Genomic DNA, 19,111 nt, shown 5'->3' with positions numbered 1-19,111 from the left:
GTGCACTGCGTTTGAGATATTCCTCACAATGTTTCTTCTATGTCTCTGTCTTAAAGGTCATACTGCATACATGTGACTTGTTAATGAGCAACTAATATTTCAAAAACTGTTATATAATTTCATTTCAAAAAAACTTTAACAATATTTCAAACACTGTTTTAATTGGTGGTTTGCAGTGCATGCCCCTTGACTATTTACCTATCAATATTTTAAAAAGTATAATAATTTTCATAGATGTACTGTTTATGTAGGCCTTTTAGCTAAAATGTCAATCGTAAGTGGTGACATCACATTGAATTGTCCCTTACGTTGGTTTCTGAAGCAACGCCCAATAGAGAACATCAATATTCATCCTCCTGTGAGGCAGGAATTTGCCAACCCACTCAACTTTTCTCATCGCCGGTAGGTGACGGTGTTAATACCGCTTATCACATGACACCCAGGACGTGAGCAGAAAGAAGGGAGAGACTGCTACTGGGCTGTGAGACCTACTTGTGGAGAGGAGATAACCCTCTCTAATTGGAGCCTGCCCTCCTTTCCTGCCTCCTGGGGCTGAATAAACAATAAGAGCTGCTACAGGAAGAGCACTCTCTCTCTTCCCCTCAGCAACCCAAACACATTCTCAAAATGATGGGAGAGGGAGCTAAAACGCCAGGAATTCAGTGTGCTTGTGTTACCTTCTTCCCTCCTGTGAACAGTGGGGTCAGAAGAGTGCCTCTGAAGAACCTGATCAGGGAGAGGGCAGGGGAAGCTGAAGGCTTCACCTCAGGTCTGGCAGAGGGATGGTGGTGGGAAGAACTCCCAGGCAGCTGAGTTGAAGCTGAAGGACAGAAGTGATGCTAGGCCTGGGAGTAATGCACTGGTTGGGTGGCAGTATTAGATGCTGATGAAGGAATGGGAAGATGTGGCAAAGGGGCACTCCTGTAGCAGGGACCAAATCCATTTTACCGAGTTAAGTCTGAAGGAGTTGGCAACTCTTACCATTCACGCCAAGGTGGGGCAGGAGGAATTCAAAAATCAAAGGAACAGATTAAAATACAGAACTGTTTTCGGGGAAAAAAACAAAAACAAAACCTCCTGATGCTGAGGAAAGGGGAAGGTGAGAGCTAAAACCACCTTTGCTGATCTTCTGAAGTTGACAATAAGAAGAATGGAACATCCACACTGTGTTGTTGCCTTGACTGTTCCAAAGAGAGCTGTCTCTGGTAAGGGATTCAGCATGTCTAACTCCTCCAACCCAAGAGAATGTCTTGGTTACAACAATCTTGGGGCCAGCTTAGATAGAAGAGGGCCATGAGTAGCCCAGCCACGAGCCTTGGTTGCCGATTGCTGTGTTAAGATTATGTTAGCTAGCTCAGGCTAACCTAATATCCTATTTGATCTAACACAAGACACAGTCCAAACAAATTATGCGCACTCTTCCTTGCTTTACAGGAACACAGATCATTTTTGGTTCTGAGTTCTGGTTTTGACATTTTACCTCTAGAACTAGCGAGCAAATTTTTACACCAAAGTTATTTAAAAAGCATAATGATGGTTTTTAGAAGCAAAAATGTAAGGCAAAGAAGACAAAGGTAGTTAGTACATTCTTTGAACAAAATACTTGGACTACACTATTGCCAAGCTTGATAACATGTTCTCTTCATAAGAGAATAATTGCTCACGAAATGTAATTCCTGAGTTACTGACTCCAGCTTCTCCAGAGCAACACTTTCTCATTTTCCTGGTTCAGCTCTGCTTTCAAGGTTCTCCCTGCCCTTTCCCCTCCCACTCTAACTAGCTTTTGGAAAGTCTGGCTCACTACAGTGTAATTCTTTAGTTTGGTGGATTCAGCCTTTCAACTTAAGCCTGCAATATCACCTACACCCTTGAACCACTAGGGACGTCAGTTTCTCCTTAGTTGATGGGCAATTCAGACTTCAATGACTGTAGGCAGCTTAGTTTTTTAAATACATTTTCTTTTACTTGCTTATGACTTTTTATCATGCCACTCAAATCCATCAACTAGATTTCTCCAATTCACCCAAGCATATTAACTTATTCCTACAAACTTTTTCATGTAAAGGGTCTCAGGAACAAATTAATGGTATGAACTCTGCATTAAAAGCCCCTTTTAGTCCATTTGTATGCCAGACTGAAACAAACGCTTGAAATAATATAGCATCATTCAGAGTAAAATTGATAATTTCACAAAGAATACACTTTTTCTCCTGTAAAGGGGGACGGTTCCCATTTGTTATAATTGAAACAATGACTTTTCAGTAAATGGCAAATCTCCTCAGCCCTTTGTCTACAATCATTTGGAAGCAAATCTACTTCAGTTTAATAGCCACATACCTACTGGCCAATGAACCTCTGAACCCAAATAAATAGCAAGTAACTCCGTTGTGGATTAGTTCCCTTAGGCTGCCAACACCACTAGATTATGCAGGCAGTCGTGTTGCACCAGCTTTTGGTTCATCAAAATCTAACTATGGAATATGAAGGTTGAACCTCTCTAGTCCAGCATCCTGGGACCTGAACAGTGCCAAACGAGAGAATTTGCCAGACCACAGGAGGTCAATATTATCTACCAACTTTACCAACACTTCCACTGCTTACTGGGCTCTTAGAAGACATTTAGGGGTAAATTACAGCTACATAACAGCACAGAATATTGAGAGCCAGGACCGGTGGCTGTACACAAAGTTTATGAGACTGCAGGAAGCTTGTTCATGCCCCATGATAAATGAACATCCAGCTAATAGAAATCATGCTAGACAAGAATGTTGCTGGACCAGAGAGTGCCAACGTGTGCTCTAATTTCACTGTGAAACTGTGCAGTATTTGTGAAAGCCCAGTTCTCCTCAAAGGTAAAGTATTAGAAGTATAAGGGCCAGTAATTATTGGTCTCTGGTGTACAGGAAGAATCTGCAAGGAACAATATATTTATTTTTATTTTAATCCCAGTCCACAGTTTCCCAACAATTAAACATGGCCACACATTCTAAGCACACACCCCCCTACCCAGAGTGCAAAAAAATAGGCAAGTTAACCTTTAAAGCCATGCTAAAGGTCCAATCAAACCCACATGTGCAGGAGACCAAATATTTAGCATTTTGCTTACTGCTAATAATGCTGCTTCACTTCATTAAAAGCAGCTTATCATTTTATCTACTCTCTCTGATTAATTAACCTCTAGTTAAAACAAATGAGCACTTGATTTCAGGATGCTATTAATGTGTCACTGGTGAGCCACTGCTTGCATTTTTCCATTATTTTCTTTTTCTTCCCCAAGCATTCACATCACACTGTTTTTGAAACCGCTCTCACTGCTGTCCCTCCCCTTCAACTGCACCACAAAAATGCTTTTTTGTTTCACTGGGGAGAGGCAAGTGGCAGGAGCTGTAACCTAAAACTTCCAATGCCTCTGCAGGAATAGGCAATTCAAAAGTCTGCATTTTAGCATGATTTCCATATTCACCACAAGAATAAAAACAAAAATGGGAAGAGACTATGAGGGGGCAGGGCAAAAGATAACATTAACCCATGCTACTCATTTAGCTATTAAGAAGAGGATAGAGTTTTACATGGGAGTCACAAACAGTAGCTCCATTAAGAAAATTTACATTCCAAAAGAAGGAAAGAATTCCTTTCCAGAGCCAAATTCCACGTGCTGTATATGAATAGCGACAGCTTCTGCTACCATACATACCTGCAGAGCTCATCATAGTGGCACATGAGCCCATATCTAGATTTCTAAGAGGGAAATAAATAAATAATAAAAGCATACCACCAGAATTAAACTAAGTACTAGGAACAGCAAGACTTCCGCCCACACCTCCAAGCCCAATTTTGCTGTTACCTACAAATCAGATGTGCATTTTCTTTTCCCTCAATTGATTTTATTAGTGCAATAAACTGCCAAGGAGGAGAGGGCAAAATGCTTTTCTTTCTCGTCACTGGAAGATTTAACATTCCTACGCTCACACATAGGCCCACAGGGCACCTAACCATTGAAGGGAAAGCAGCTCCCTACCAAAACCTAAACAATAACAGTATCCTGACTGCACAAACAGAGATGGAAGCATCAGTTCTCCACCAAAAATATGTATTTGAAACATCTGGAAGATTATGACTATTCAGGTAAGTCATATGTACCCCCCACCACTACCAAACAGACCAGGATTTATTAATATGTCTGTTTCATTACCATCTAGATGCCTCTTCCAAGACTGGGGCTCCATCATGTTGGCAGGTGAACAGGAGTAAGAATCCCCGACCCTACAAATTTACAGTCCTAACAGACAACACAAAGGGTGGGAAGAGAAGCACACAGCAATATAATAATTGGGCTGGGAACAGAATGTTGGCGTCAAATCCAGACCAGTATCTTATCCGTAAGACCACACAACCTATCAGGTTTGTTTACAGTTTTGGAATCCCACTTGACAATTCCCCTTTGACTTGGTATTCATGAATGGGCAAGTTATGGTAATTTCCAGGAATCTCAAGCATGTATATGCAGCGCCAAAGAATGGAGCACCAGAGCTTCCTTAAGAGCAGGGAATAATTCTGCACTAAAGGGGTAGTAAGATAATTAAAAAAAGACCTGCTAATTTCCACAAATGGGATGAAGCCTGACTGGGTCTTAAATTTTCCCATTAGGAATAATATTTAACACAGGCAAAAGTAATGATAAAATTGTCACACACACACTCATATAAAGACACACAGACCCTCATTCACTTTGTTCCTCCCAGTCACTGGTTATGGAACGGCTTCACCAGCACACTTCCAAGTGTAGGACGACCATATCTCTCTGTTCCAAATATGGGACCGGGGGTGGGGCGAGAAGAGCTCCACCAAGCCCTGGGGAGCAGGGAAGGAGGTGGCAGCCACTGGCCCTCCCCAGAAGCCCGGGGAAGCGGCAGCTGCCGGTGGAAAAGGTCAGCAGGGGACAGCCCAAATACGAGACAATGAGTCCCTTTTAAGAAATAAGTAGAGGTGCCTTTTTGGTGTCCCAAATACGAGACTGTCCCACCAAATACAGGACGGGTGGTCACTGTCTCCCTGTGGACAAAACTCCATTCTGCATATTGTCAGATTGCTCTGCCACAGCTCTACTGCAGTCATTGCACAGCATACTAGTCACAATTCCACTGAGCAAGAAGAGACTGTACAAGAGAAAAGACGTTAAACGTATACCTCTGCAGGCAACTCTTTTCCTTGATTGGGAAATTTTACAATTTTAGGGGTAAAAGTCCTGTTGTAACTAGGACAAAAAGTAAAAAGCTTCAAAACTGTCAAAAACCAACCATGTGAAAAGATTTATTTTGATCATTTCAAAATGTTTTGTTATTATTTTGACTTCAGTTTTCACTGTAATTTGCGAAATTGAAAAACCAAAATAATTTCAAACAAAACCCAAATGTTTTCCTGTTACTTTTTTTTTAAATTAATATCCAAGCTGTCAAAATGGCCCATTAAAACAATATCAAACCTCACTTCTTCTGCTAAATAACACATTCATCAAAATCCATCCTTTCCCATAAACATTTTTTGATTTCATGAACTGGCATAATGTATTGTCTAATAATTCCTAACCAGCTTCTCTTAAACCAGAAGTCTATTTAATTAAGAGTCATGTAGTAGGAATCCTTCAATCCCAAGGGATCATGGGTTTGCGCCCCAGTTGGACTGATTCGAGCAGTGTCTCCTGTGGCTGTGCAGTCCAATCCGGGAGTGGCAGTCCTTTCCGCACTGTGAGCAGCAGTAGGCAGATGTCACTCTGGTATCACGGGCACGGATCTTCCTGAGGGTTCTCCTGTCTTCCGTTTCCTTCACCAAGGTAGTTTCATACATAACAAGAGCTTCCTTCACTCCCTGTTTCCAGGCATGCCTGTCTGAGGCGAGTGAATGCCAGGTGTTCACACTGATAGAGAGCGCGCTGAGGTCACGCTTGCACGTGTCCTTGTAGCACAATTCAGGTCGCCCTTTCGGCCTCTTTCCAGACACTAGTTCGCCGAAGAGGAGGTCCTTCGGTATTCGGCCATCCGTCATGCGTGAGACATGGCCCAGGAAGCGCATACACCTCTTTTTGAGAAGGGTGAACATGGAGGCAGTGCCTGCCCTCTCAAGCACTGTGCTATTGGGGACCTTGTCCTGCCATGAGATACCAAGTATGCACCTAAGGCAGCGCATGTGGAATGTGTTGAGCTGCTGCTCTTGTTTTGAGCGAAAAGTCCATGTTTCACTGGCATACAGCAGTGTGCTCAAAACACAGCCTGTGTAGGCCCGCACCTTGGTGTGTACAGTGAGCTTATTGTTAGCCCATACTCTGTTCGTCAGCCTGGAGAACATTGTGGCGGCTTTTCCAATGCACTTGTTGATCTCACTATCAAGTGACAAGTTGTCCAAGATCGTCGAGCCTAGGTACACGAACTCATGGACGACTTCCAGTTCGTAGTCTAGCACATTGATAGATGGCTCGTTACCCACGTTTTGGCCCATCACCTGAGTCTTCTTTAAGCTGATTGTGAGGCCAAATTCCACACATGCATCTGCAAAGCACGTTATGAGTGACTGCAGTTCCTGGTGAGTGTGAGCAGCAATAGCTGCATCGTCAGCAAAAAGGAACTCCCTTAGACGCTTCGTAAGCACCATGGTCTTCGCTCTAAGCCTCAACAGTTTGAAGAGATTGCCGTCCGTTCTCGTGTGGAGACAGATGCCCTCTGTAGCAGTTCCGAAGGCATATTTGAGCAAAACTGCAAAGGAGATGCCGAACAGTGTTGGAGCCAGCACACACCCCTGCTTCACTCCGCTAAGAATCTCAAAGGGTTCAGATGTGGATCCATCGTATATGATGGTCCCCTTCATGCCTTCATGAAAGGCCCTAATAATGCTGAGCAGAGTTGGGGGACAGCCAATCTTAGCCAGAATCGCGAACAGACCTTTTCTGCTGATGAGGTCAAATGCCTTGGTCAGGTCGATGAAGGCAATATACAGAGGTTTGTTCTGCTCCCTGCACTTTTCTTGTAGTTGCCTAAGAGAGAAAACCATGTCTATGGTGGAGTGTTCAGCTCTGAACCCACACTGAGACTCAGGGTAGACTCTCTCCGCAAGAACATTGAGCCTCTTCAGAACAACACGTGCAAATAGCTTCCCCACGGTACTGAGAAGGGAGATGCCGTGATAGTTGTTACAATCACTTTTGTCACCCTTGTTCTTGTAGACAGTAACGACATTAGCATCCCTCATATCTTGCGGTATGCTGCCTTCTCTCCAGCATTGGCAAAGTATTCCATGCAGCTCTGAAACTAGGGTACCGTTGGCGCATTTGAGGATTTCTGAGGGAATACCGTCTTTCCCTGGGGCTTTTCCAGAAGAGAGTGCTTTTAGCGCGTCGCTGAGTTCCTCCAAGGTGGGCTAAGCATCGAGTTCAGTCATGGTGGGCAGAGGCTCGATGGCATTCAGAGCTCTCTCTGTAACTACGGTCTCTCCGGCGTACAACTGTGAGTAGTGTTCCACCCAGCGTTCCATCTGCTTGGTTCTGTCCTTCAAGACCTCACCTGTGGCCGACTTAAGTGGGGCAGTCTTTCTTTGTGATGGACCAATGGCCTGCTTGATCCCATCGTACATTCCTCGCATGTTACCAATGTCCGCGGCCTGTTGAATCTTGGAGCAGAGTTGGAGCCAGTAACCATTGGCACACCGCCAAGCAACCTGCTGCACTTGACTCTGAGCAGACCGGAGCACCTGCAGGTTCACCTCACTGGGAGAGGACCTGTATGCAGCCAGTGCCTGTCTCTTCTTCTCAATCAGGGGCATCAGCACTTCAGTGTGGGCTTCAAACCAATCAGCAGACTTGACTGTCTTCTTCCCAAAGGTAGATATCACAGTATTACAGATAGCGTCCCGTAGTTGTTCCCATCTCTTGCTGATGTCAGTGTCATCCAGGTGGGGCAAGGCCTCTTCAAGTGCTTGCACAAACTCGCATACTTTTGAAGGGTCACGAGTCTTGCCAGTGTCAATGCGCAGCCTCCCTCTTAAGAGAGATTCTTAAGAGTCATACAATAAATGAAAAGCACAGATCTATTCCACTAATAGTGTACTAACTAGTTTATGGTGCTGATATCCAGCCATCATATGTCACACATTCAAAAACCTTAGCTCATCTGACAAATTATTGTCTTCTGTGTTCATTCTCTTCCCTTCACTCCAAGTTTCCTCCCTTCTCTGTATCTATAACCTGTCCCCAATTCCACAGTCTGATCTTCTCTTATAAGCTATAACAAAGCTTGGCAGACTTAGACTTTAATTCATATATATATATATATATTCTCAATTTTTATGTAAGCCTCTTTATCCATATGTTATCAATTTAAACTTTCAAAGCTGCGCAAAACTGGGGAAGGAGGCGGTTAGCCAATGGTTACTTAAAGACAGTGGACTATGATTAAACTAAAAATCTTAAAAACTTTCTAACAGTTAAAACTTAGATGGGCAGCACCACATATCAAAATATACAAAGTAAACAGCCTTAAATCATTAAAAAATTCTCAGGCAGTGTTTTTCTTATGTTGACTATCTACAGAAACTAAGCCACTCCGCAGTAGACAGGGAAAAATGTAAGGAAATAGTGAGAGAGGCATCAGACACCAACGGGCGCTCAGCCCATGGTTATTGATGATGATGATGATGAATGTTTTATTACTCTTGATGGAACTATTTCTGTGATGTTATACCCCTATTTTGATGGAAATGTTTATGAATAGGAATGTGACATAACTAAAATATACTTTATTCAACATACTTCATGTAACATGTCATTATAAACCTTATCGCCTGCTGAATACATATCTCCGATTCATGTGCCTTTATTTGGAGTTAGAATCATGAGGTACACAACTGTTTTTAATAATCTAGATATATTAAGACCGTTAAGGGTATTTCAGGAACTTGACTGCTTTTTTGCTTTGTTAAAATACAGACTAATATGGCTACCTCTCTGTTACTATTGATGGCTCATTGATAAGGACAATGACCAGTACGTGGGCTTGTATATTCTCTGAACCAGCCAGTAGGAGGGGTTCCATGTCCCCCAAATGACATGTATTTAAGTTACATGATGCTGGGACCCATCTTGAGTGCTATGCTTTTTCACTGGAGCGTGACAAAGTTTGAACTGAACATAAATTATTCCTGCCTTGGGCAAAATGTATATAAAGGCTGGAAACCAAAAGAGAAGTTACTCACTGTAGTAACGATGGTTCTTCGAGATGTGTCCCCGTGGGTGCTCCACAATAGGTGTCGGGCTCGCCCCGGCGCCGCAGATCGGATCTTTCCAGCAGTTTCTGCCGGACCGCGCATGCGCTGGCACGCGCCGCTCCCTTGCGCGCTCCCGGCCACGTGCGCGATCCGGTCCCCACCAGTTCCTTGACCAACCGCCTCGGACGCTCCTCAAAAACACTAAACAGAGATCCGAAGCGGGGAGGATGGGCGGGTGGTGGAGCACCCATGGGGACACATCTCGAAGAACCATCGTTACTACGGTGAGTAACTTCTCTTTCTTCCTCGAGTGTCCCCGTGGGTGCTCCACGATAGGTGACTACCCAGCAGTAACCCAAGAAAGGAGGTGGGTAATCGGGTTATGTGTAGCCTGCCCCCGAAAGGACCGCTGTCGAGAGACGGGTACCCTCTTGGAATACCCTGTGTAGGGCATAATGCTTGGCGAAGGTGTCACAGGATGACCATGTCGCTGCTCTGCAGATGTCTTTTAACACAATGCCCTTGAAAAAGGCTGTTGATGCCGCCACCACCCTGGTGGAGTGAGCCTTAGGCGGGGCCAGTAAAGGAGTCTTTCTAAGTTCGTAGCACATTTTTGTACAGGATACGATGTGCTTCGAGATTCTCTGCGAAGAGAGACCTTCTCCCTTTGATCTGGGAGCGAGAGAGACTAGGAGTGTATCCGTTTTTCGGAAGGACTTAGTCCTGTCTATATAAAAAGCCAGCGCCCTCCTCACATCCAGGAGGTGTAGGCACGCCTCTTTGTTGGAGTTATGAGGTTTTGGATAAAACGAGGATAAGACTATAGGTTCGTTAATATGAAACTCTGAAGAAACTTTCGGAACAAAGGCTGGATGCAGCCGTAAGGTTACCGGCTCCTTCGAAAATACTGTGCAGGGTGGCGTTGCCATAACTGCCTCAAGCTCGCTCACCCTGCAAGCTGACGTGATTGCAAGAAGGAAGGTCGTCTTTATCGTGAGGAGACAGAGGGAAACTGTGGCTAAGGGTTCAAACGGTGGTCCCGTTAGCGTGTTAAGCACCAGGTCCAAGCTCCACGAAGGTGGAAGCGGTTTCCGACGGGGGTACAGGTTTACCAGCCCCTTCAGGAACTTGGTAACCATGGGATGGGCGAACACCGTGGGCCCTTCTTCTTCGTGTCGGAAAGCCAATATAGTGGCAAGCTGGACCTTCAACGAGGATAGGGAGAGGCTGCCTCTCTTGAGGTCCAGTAAGTATTCTAATATTACAGGTATAGGCACAGCAAGGGGAGCTAATTGCTTGGTAGAACACCATGCAGTGAATCGAGTCCATTTCTGCTTGTAGGTCTTCCTGGTGGAAGTCCTTCTGCTACTTTCTAGGACTTGTTGCACTCCCTCCGTACATGTGCTCTCTAGGGAGCTGAGCCATGGATTAACCATGCTTGCAGTCGCAGGCCTCGGGGGTGTGGGTGCACTATAGACCCCTGGGCTTGCATGAGCAGGTCCGGCGCCACCGGAAGGGGCATCGGTGGGCGGTCCGACATGCGCAGGAGTAAGGGGAACCATTGCTGTCGATCCCAAGTTGGGACTACTAGGATCATGCGGGCTCTCTGTCTCCTGGCTTTCTGCAAGACCTTGTGGATGAGCACTGTGGGAGGAAATGCGTAGAGCAGGGGGCCCTTCCACAAGATCACGAATGCGTTCCCCCAGGGACCCCCATCTCAGTCCTGCCCTGGAGCAGTATTGTGGGCACTTCTTGTTGCGATGAGTGGCAAACAGGTCTATCTGGGGAAACCCCCATGCATGAAAAATTGGTCGTAGCAGATCAGAACGGATCTGCCACTTGTGTGTGAGTGCGAAGTGCCTGCTCAACTGGTCTGCCTGCACGTTGTGAGCGCCTGGTAAATATGAGGCTTTCAAAGTTATATTGTTGGCGATGCACCTGTTCCACAGCCGGACTGCTTCCGCACAGAAGGCACGGGACCGAGCTCTTCCTTGTCGATTTATATAAAACATGGTGGAGGTATTGTCTGTATTGATCCCGACTACTTTGCCTTGTATATGGTCTCGAAAGTGTTTGCAGGCGTTGAACACTGCTCTGAGCTCCAGTATATTTATGTGCAGTGACTGTTCCGTAGAGGACCACAGTCCCTGCGTCACCTTTTCGCCCGTGTGTGCTCCCCACCCTATGTGGGAGGTGTCGGTGGTGAGAAAGATAGATATTTGCGGTTGATGAAAGGGTACTCCTGTTAGCATGTTCTTGGGGTTCACCCACCATTGCAGGGATCTGCGCACCTCTGTCGTGGGCGACACCACCCTGCGGACGGTGTGTGCTGCCGGTTTGTAGACGCTCGCCAGCCAGTGCTGCATGCTGCGCATATGCAATCGGACATTCTGTACTACGAACATTGCTGCTGCCATATGGCCTAGCAGCTGTAAGCACGTTAGAACCGGCACCGTGGGGCTGAAGGTGATGACTTGTACGAGGGAACCAATGGTGCGAAAGCGGACATCCGGTAGATAAACCCTTGCTGTGATGGAATTTATGCGTGCCCCTATGAACTCTATGTCCTGTGTGGGGTCGATCTTTGACTTCGTCAGGTTGATGACCAGGCCCAGCGACGAGAACGTGCCTGCTGTAATGCGTATCATGCGTAGTATCTCTTCCTTCGAGGCCTCTTTCAGTAGGCAGTCGTCCAGATATGGGAATATAAACACCCCCTGTCTGTGCAGGTAGGCTGACACCACTGCCAGGGTCTTGGTAAATACTCTGGGGGTTGAGGAGAGGCCGAACGGCAGAACCTTGTATTGGAAATGTTCTTTGCCGACCATAAACCGGAGGAAACGTCTGTGAGCCGGGTGGATTGTTATATGGAAATACGCGTCTTGTAAGTCGAGGGCTGCGAACCAATCTCCATCGTCCAGTGCCGTAAGTATAGAGGTGACTGTGATCATCGGAAAGTGTTGTTTGCGCAAGTACCGATTGAGGCCTCGAAGATCTAGGATGGGCCTACAGCCTCCTGTTTTTCTTCTCTGTAAGGAAGTATCTTGAATAGAACCCTTTCCCTTGGAGTTGTTCTGGCACTCTTTCCACTGCCCCTATAAGCATAAGATGGTCCACCTCCTGCTTGAGTCTTTCTTCGTGGGAGGCGTCCTTTAGATGGGGCCTGGGTGGAGGTCGTGGCGGTGGGAGCGACTGGAAGGGGATCGCGTAAGCCGTGGCTATGATCTCCAGTACCCATTTGTCTGTGGTGATCTTTTGCCACTGGGCGTAGAACGGTCGGAGGCGATGATGGAACATTAGCTTTGGATGACATTGCGCGATGGTAGTGATAGTGCAGCCCTCGATCTGTCCGTCAAACTTGTTGCCTTTGGCCCTGCCCCGAGGAGGCACGGCTTTGTTGGGAACGTCGCCTGGGAGTTCTGTACTGTTGATGCTGCCTTTGCTCGTAGCCCCTTTGGTAGTGAGCACGCTGGGGTTGATACGGGTATCATCTTTGCTGAGGGTAATACTTTTTCTTCCTGTATGGAGGGGTATAAATCCCCAAGGTTCTGAGAGTAGCCCTTGAGTCCTTACTGGAATGAAGGACCGAATCAGTTGAATCAGCAAACAACTTCTGTGTGTCAAAGGGGAGATCAACGATCTTCGCCTGCAGATCCCTCGGGATACCCGATGTCTGAAGCCAGGATTCCCTGCGCATGACCACTGCCGTAGCTGTTGAGCGTGCCACCGTATCTGCTACGTCCAGGGCGATCTGAACTCCTGTCCTTGAGGCTGCGTAGCCTTCCTGCACGATGGCCTTCAGCACCGGCTTCTTATCGTCTGGAAGCGAGTCCATGAGGGAAGTCAGCCTGGAGTAATTGTCAAAGTTATGGTTCGCTAGGTGTGCTGCATAATTTGCCATTCTCAACAGTAGGGTAGAGGACGAGTAGACCTTTCTGCCGAATAACTCTAGCTTCTTGGCATCTTTGTCCGTTCCCCCTGTCTTGTACTGAGAAGTTTTCGACCTCTGTTGAGACGATTCCACCACCAGAGAATTTGGTTGTGGGTGACTGAACAGGAACTCCATGCCCTTCGCCGGGACGAAGTATTTCTTATCCGCTCTCTTGTTTATAGGTGGAGCGGACGCAGGGGTCTGCCATATCGTGGTAGCGGACTCCATAATTGCTTCGTCGAGCGGAATAGCTATTTTGGAAGAGGCCGGAGGTCTCAGGTTTTTGAGGAGCTTATGGTGCTTCTCCTGCACCTCTGCTGTTTGGATGCCTTGCGTAAAGGCCACCCTTTTAAACAGCTCTTGGAACTGTTTTGAGATCGTCCGGGGGGTGGACGTCCCCTGGTGCCGTAGCCTCGTCGGGGGAGGATAGAGAGGAACCACTAGGGTAAGCCTCTCTGGATCCCTCTGGGTCCTGTTGACGGTAATACATTTTCTCGCTGGAGGCTTGCGAGGGGAAATCTTGGGGTTCCAGAATCAACTCCCCCTGAGATATTTGCGTTTCCGTCCCCGTCCGCGATTGCCCTCGGGGATAGTGAACCGTCTGAGGGGACCTGTCCCTGGGGGTATGCCTATGGTGTCTATGCCCCGCATGATAGGGGCGACCATGGCAACACGGGCACGGTTCCTGGGATGGAGACCTGGACCACTCTCGAGGCACATACCCTCGGCGTCTGGGGGAGCCAGATCGTCTGGGTGATTGAGACAATGGTGAGACTGATTTGTGATAGTACTCCAGGGGGTCAAATCCCAGAAAAGGCGAGGGTGGCCCGAGCCATGGTGAGGCTGGCTGGAGGAATGGGGAGGGAGGCTCAGGGTAGACTGGGGGAGACCCCTGCCTCCTTGTTGGAGTTCGCAGCATAAGGGGAGGGCTTCGAGAGAGCAGCCCTGCAGCCCTGTCTGGAGAAGGGCTGCGGTGCCGAGTTTTCTCTGCTGCCTTTCCCCTCCCCTGGGGGGCTGACTCCGCCCCTTTCCGCGCCAGGGATCTCGGCCCCGCTGTCGGCACCGCGCTCCGTACGCTTCGCTGCGGTGCTGCGCGGGTGGTCTCCCCTGGCGCCTGCAGGCCGCGTGCCTGCGAGCTCTGCACCGCTGGTGCCCCGGGGGTCTGTGCTGCTAGCTGCGGTGCTGCCGGTTCCGGCGCTTGCCTGGCCGCTGCTCTGCCCGCAGTGCGGGCCGGCTGTTTGATTATCGGAGGCTCAGCCTCTGCCACGTGCGCTTCCGCGCCGCCGCTGCTCGTCTGTGATTGCGGCTGGGGACTCTGTGCTGCACCCGTCCCGCTCGCTGTGGCTGCCAGCAGGGATCGGGTTGGTGAGAGCTTCCTCCGTTTTTGCACTGATGGGGTGAGGGAAGCCGCCTTCCTTTTATGGGCCCCTGCGGGTCCCTCTTGTTGGGGCCACTCCGGCACGTCTGGCTGGAGGGCCTTGTCAAAGAGCAGCATTTTTAGCCGCATTTCTCTGTCCTTCCTTGCTCTAGCCGTGACCTTTGCGCAGAAGGAGCATTTTTGGGTGACGTGAGATTCCCCCAGGCACCTAATACACTAACTGTGCCCATCGGAGGCCAGTATAGCTTCATGGCATGACTCACACTTCTTGAATCCTGAAGAGGACATTGCGGTGAGTCTTTGAGTTGTTAATAGGGTACTTAGCACCTTCTCTGTGCTTGTTCCCCTCTCGGACCCAGCCTGCCGCGGCAGGAGGCCTAATGGCCTTACGTCCCCGGGCCTCCGCTGCTCCTCTTGTTACTAAGGCTTTTATATATATATTTTTTTTTTTGCAATAAGAAAAATAACAAGCTAACTTAAAGACTGAAAGACTGAAAAGAAACTCTAAAAACACTTAAAACATTAAATACGCTGACTCTGGCCGCAGCCTGAGCGGATTCCATCTGCAGCCGATGGTGGTTAAGAAGGAACTGGCGGGGACCGGATCGAGCACGTGGCCGGGAGCGCGCAAGGGAGCGGCGCGCGCCGGAGCATGCATGGTCTGGCAGAAGCTGCTGGAAAGATCCAATCTGCGGCACCGGGGCGAGCCCGACACCTATCGTGGAGCACCCACGGGGACACTCGAGGAAGAGCAACTGATTAAAAGAGCTCAAGAGCAAGATTTTCTATGTGCCAAATTTCTTAGAGTATTGTGCTTAGCTGGTGTGTTTAATTTTACTTAGTAACTTACTTTGATCTGTCCGCTATGACTCGCAACCACTTAAATCTTATTTTTTTACTTAATAAAATCACTTTTGTTTATTAATACACCAAATGTAAATAATTGCTACCTGGGGGCAAAACAGCTGCATCTCTCTTTCATTTATAAAGGGGAAAACATTTTATGAATTTGTTCCATGTAAAACTTCATACAGAAGAAGAGAGATTTAGCTGGGGTTCTGGTCCCACTGGGGCTGTGCACCTGGTGCTGTGACAAATCCCTCTGACTGACACTTTCCAGAGCTGAGCTGATGTCAGGGTCTGTATTTCTCTGCTGTGGTCTTTGACCCCAACTCTGTGCCTGTGCTGGAGAAAAACAGCAACTCTGGCTCAGCAGGGCAGGGACCCAGGTGCAGTTAAGTTGGCGTTTGGTTGGGTGGAGATCCAGGTGGCCCATTGGGGTGGTCCAGGTGCAAGAGGAGTGGGGCTATTTGGGGGTGGGAAGGCTCAGCTGGAGGGTCTCATTATGAGGGGATTTGGATGAACAGGGGAAGGGGAGGTTGAGCAGGGGGGCGGGGCAGGAATGAGATCTGGAAGTAGGGCTGACCCAGCCCCTGGTGCTGTGCTGCTCTTGGGGCTTCCCTTTGCTTCCCTGTCAGAAAGTCATTTTTCTGTGGGGAAGCAATGAAACCTGCAGAGAGCATGAATTCTGTCCAGGTGCAGTGCTGCATAATTCCCCCACAGACAACCAAGTACTACAGCATGGGTTCCCAAACTGGGGAGCTGCCCCCCTGGGAAGCGTGAAGCAATTCCAGGGGGGTGCAAGTCGACCTGGCCCCCCTCCCCCCCCACCCCATCATTACCTCACCCCAAGAAAGAGCCGGCGCTCGCTTCCAGCTTTCAGCCCCTGCCATTTTGCGTGGGGGACCCAGCACAGCTGCTATAAAAAGCAGGTGGCTGGCAGGCAGGTGGCTGGACCTGACAGTGCAGCGCTTGGCCAGTTCTGGTGGGCAGCTCTGGCAGCATAGGGCTCAGGTGGTCAGGCACCTGACGCAGACAGCTCTGATGGCTGGCACAGGGCTGAGGCAGCTGACCATCTCAGGCTGCACCAGGCACCCGCAAGGGGCCAAGAAAAACTATTCATTCTATTTTTAATTTTAAATAACATTTTCATACCAAGTTTTGTGTTATTTTAAATTACGAATTGATTTTTTTGTTAAAAGGAGGGATGGATGACGGTGAAGAAGAGGTGGGGGGTGTGCGGGTTTCTAAAAAATCAAAAGAGGCGGGGGCGTGATGTTGAAAAGTTTGGGAACCTCAGTATTACAAAGTCAACATGCAGAAAGGTCCCAATTCAGCACATCATTCAAATGTGTTGAAGTCTATCCCTAACTACTTCAGCATAACTGGAAGTTAGGCATGCACTTAAGTGCTTTGTTCAGTGGTAATGTACTGCTTAAGCAGGACTTAAGATCCATGTAAACACTAGATTGCCATGGACTGGAAACACAAGCTCAGCTTTGAATTTACTCTGACCCAGAAGTCTGACTCCAGACAGCTTCATAATTTCACGGATACTAAACACGTTTACTATATCAGAAAGCCTGAACCAAAACCCAGGGTAAGGCTCATTTGTTTGTTTGTTTTATAAAATAAGAGGTCAAGTTCCTTAACTATCAGATAGTCCCTCCTTCCTCTCCCCCACCAAATACTTCAAAGTCCAGTCAAGAATACCCTGGCTTCCCCAAGAAGTTTCAGCCCAACTAACTTGGAAGAATGTCCTTTTGCTTTGTATCCCAAATTTCACAACCATGTCTGACCTCTCCTTTTGCACCCAAGAGATAGAGACTGTGTGATGGCATTTGATAGCTGACTCTGATGCTTAAATACCACACATAAGCAGACAAGCACATGCTGCACTGAGGTGCTGTAAAGAGGCTTAACAATATACATTTCTTGGATCTAACTCACAGAAGCAGTTGGAAAAGGACAACATCCTAAACCAGCTTGATCCCCTCAGACTCCTGGCATGTTGGTAGGGAAAAAGCAAAGAAAAGAGAGGCATATAGGGACAAGGGGCTTACGCCTGAGCTCCTGCAGTAAGCGACAGCTCAGAAGGGGGGAAATATCTGACTAGTTACAGTAAGGTGAGCCAGTGACAGGAAGACAGGGGGTTATCCAAGGAAAAACACAGTACTATTCTGAAGTACTAGAGGCACAGTCTGAGTACCTTGGCCTGGCCTAACAGAAATGGCAATAGTCTGGAAGCAGGGCCTTTGCAGTAAGAGACTGGGAAAATTAGGTAAATGCAAATGCCACACACACAACTAAACAAACTGCTGCAACTACCAGTTTTTATAATGGCTTTCACCCAGAACAGGTCAGACTAGGCTTGCAAATCTCAGTCAATTTCCTCCAAACATATCCCAGAATCCAACTCAGGGAAGAGTGGCTTAGGGACTGCGACATGACTTACCATAGAATCCTCAGGGAGTCATTGAGATTCCACTAGCTTCCCTTCCCTTCCCTTCCCTTCCCGCTTCCCCTTACTGCTATGCCTGGTTCAGGGAATACACGCCTGAAGCAGCCAAGAGATCCCCATGATTTAGTCTGGCAGCTAAAGAGAAAAGCTAGCAGCCATTTTCGAAGATTTTCAGAGCCTGGCCACCTGGGCAGCTGGTGCAATTTTTCAAAGGTGAGAAAGGGAGGAACCCCTCTACAGTAATAAGGATTAGTGGTTTGGAAGTCTGGCACTCCTCCCTCATTAAAAGATAGGAGCCAAAGTGATAGACAGGCAATTACCAAGAAGGAGCCCAAGGGGAATTCCAGGAGACTCCATTAGAATGCTTCAAATGGTCTGTAGGTTTCTCCTTGTCTCTTAGTATCCAGAGTAACCAGAGAGGGCCGTTGCTTTGTTCAGAAGGTAATCAGTCACCCAGTAGGGGCCCTTCAAACACAGGACTTGCCTCCTTCCCCACTGTCAAGCAGGAAAGGTGGCACTCATAGGAGAGTGCTGCTTCAGGCATATTTGCCTACCTGCAGCTTGTCATTAGGTCAGCAGCAAGTTACACCCTTGGGTACCTTCACTTAAACTGAGGTTTTACTTTTTGCCACAGGACTTCTCAATGATTTTGCACCCTGAAACACAAGACTAATGATTCATTTAGGAATCAGTTCCTGTAAGGTACAGAGAGCTAAAAGCATTCACAATGGGCTTTTCAGAAGAGTTTAAAGGAATTAGGTGCTCATATCAACTTGGCTCTCCATGGAACTTGGGCACTTAACTCCCTCAGCATCCCCTGAAAGTCTCAGCAGGAGGTGGTAACATTTAAAAATATGGTCTAAAATTGGTTCCTTTCAAATACTTGGGAGGTTAGGAACTGCTTTGCAACCCTTACTTAACTTGCAGGGCAGTAGGGACATAGCATACAAACCATATTCCATGTAAACCATATTCTAAGAAGTAGAAAGATAGGTGAGGATTACAAAAGGTCACACTACCATCTACAGCCATGGAATTTATTGCATGAATGTTCTCACATACCATATTCTAGTACATCTGCCCAGAACTAAAAGCACATCTACACAAAAAACAAGCTCTGACAGAAGAAAGTATAGCCTACAGGTTGAAGGTTTTGTCCGGCTCTCTCTTGTTGGGCAACATCCATAATCCAGCATGGTTTCCCATGGTTCCATAAAATTTGTCCTCAGCCACCAGTCCTGGCTCTGTGTTC

At 47.5% G+C, this 19,111-nt stretch overlaps 1 protein-coding gene across 14 annotated transcripts in view; it reads right to left on the bottom strand.

Moving 5' to 3' along the window:
• Positions 1-19,111, bottom strand: part of ZMIZ1 (zinc finger MIZ-type containing 1) — a 563,555-nt gene that overhangs the window by 461,623 nt on the left and 82,821 nt on the right. The window lies entirely within an intron of this gene.

Source organism: Carettochelys insculpta, chromosome 7 (genome assembly GCF_033958435.1).
Source record: "Carettochelys insculpta isolate YL-2023 chromosome 7, ASM3395843v1, whole genome shotgun sequence".
Taxonomy (NCBI): Eukaryota; Metazoa; Chordata; order Testudines; family Carettochelyidae; genus Carettochelys; species Carettochelys insculpta.
This window is presented reverse-complemented; position numbering and strand designations above follow the sequence as displayed.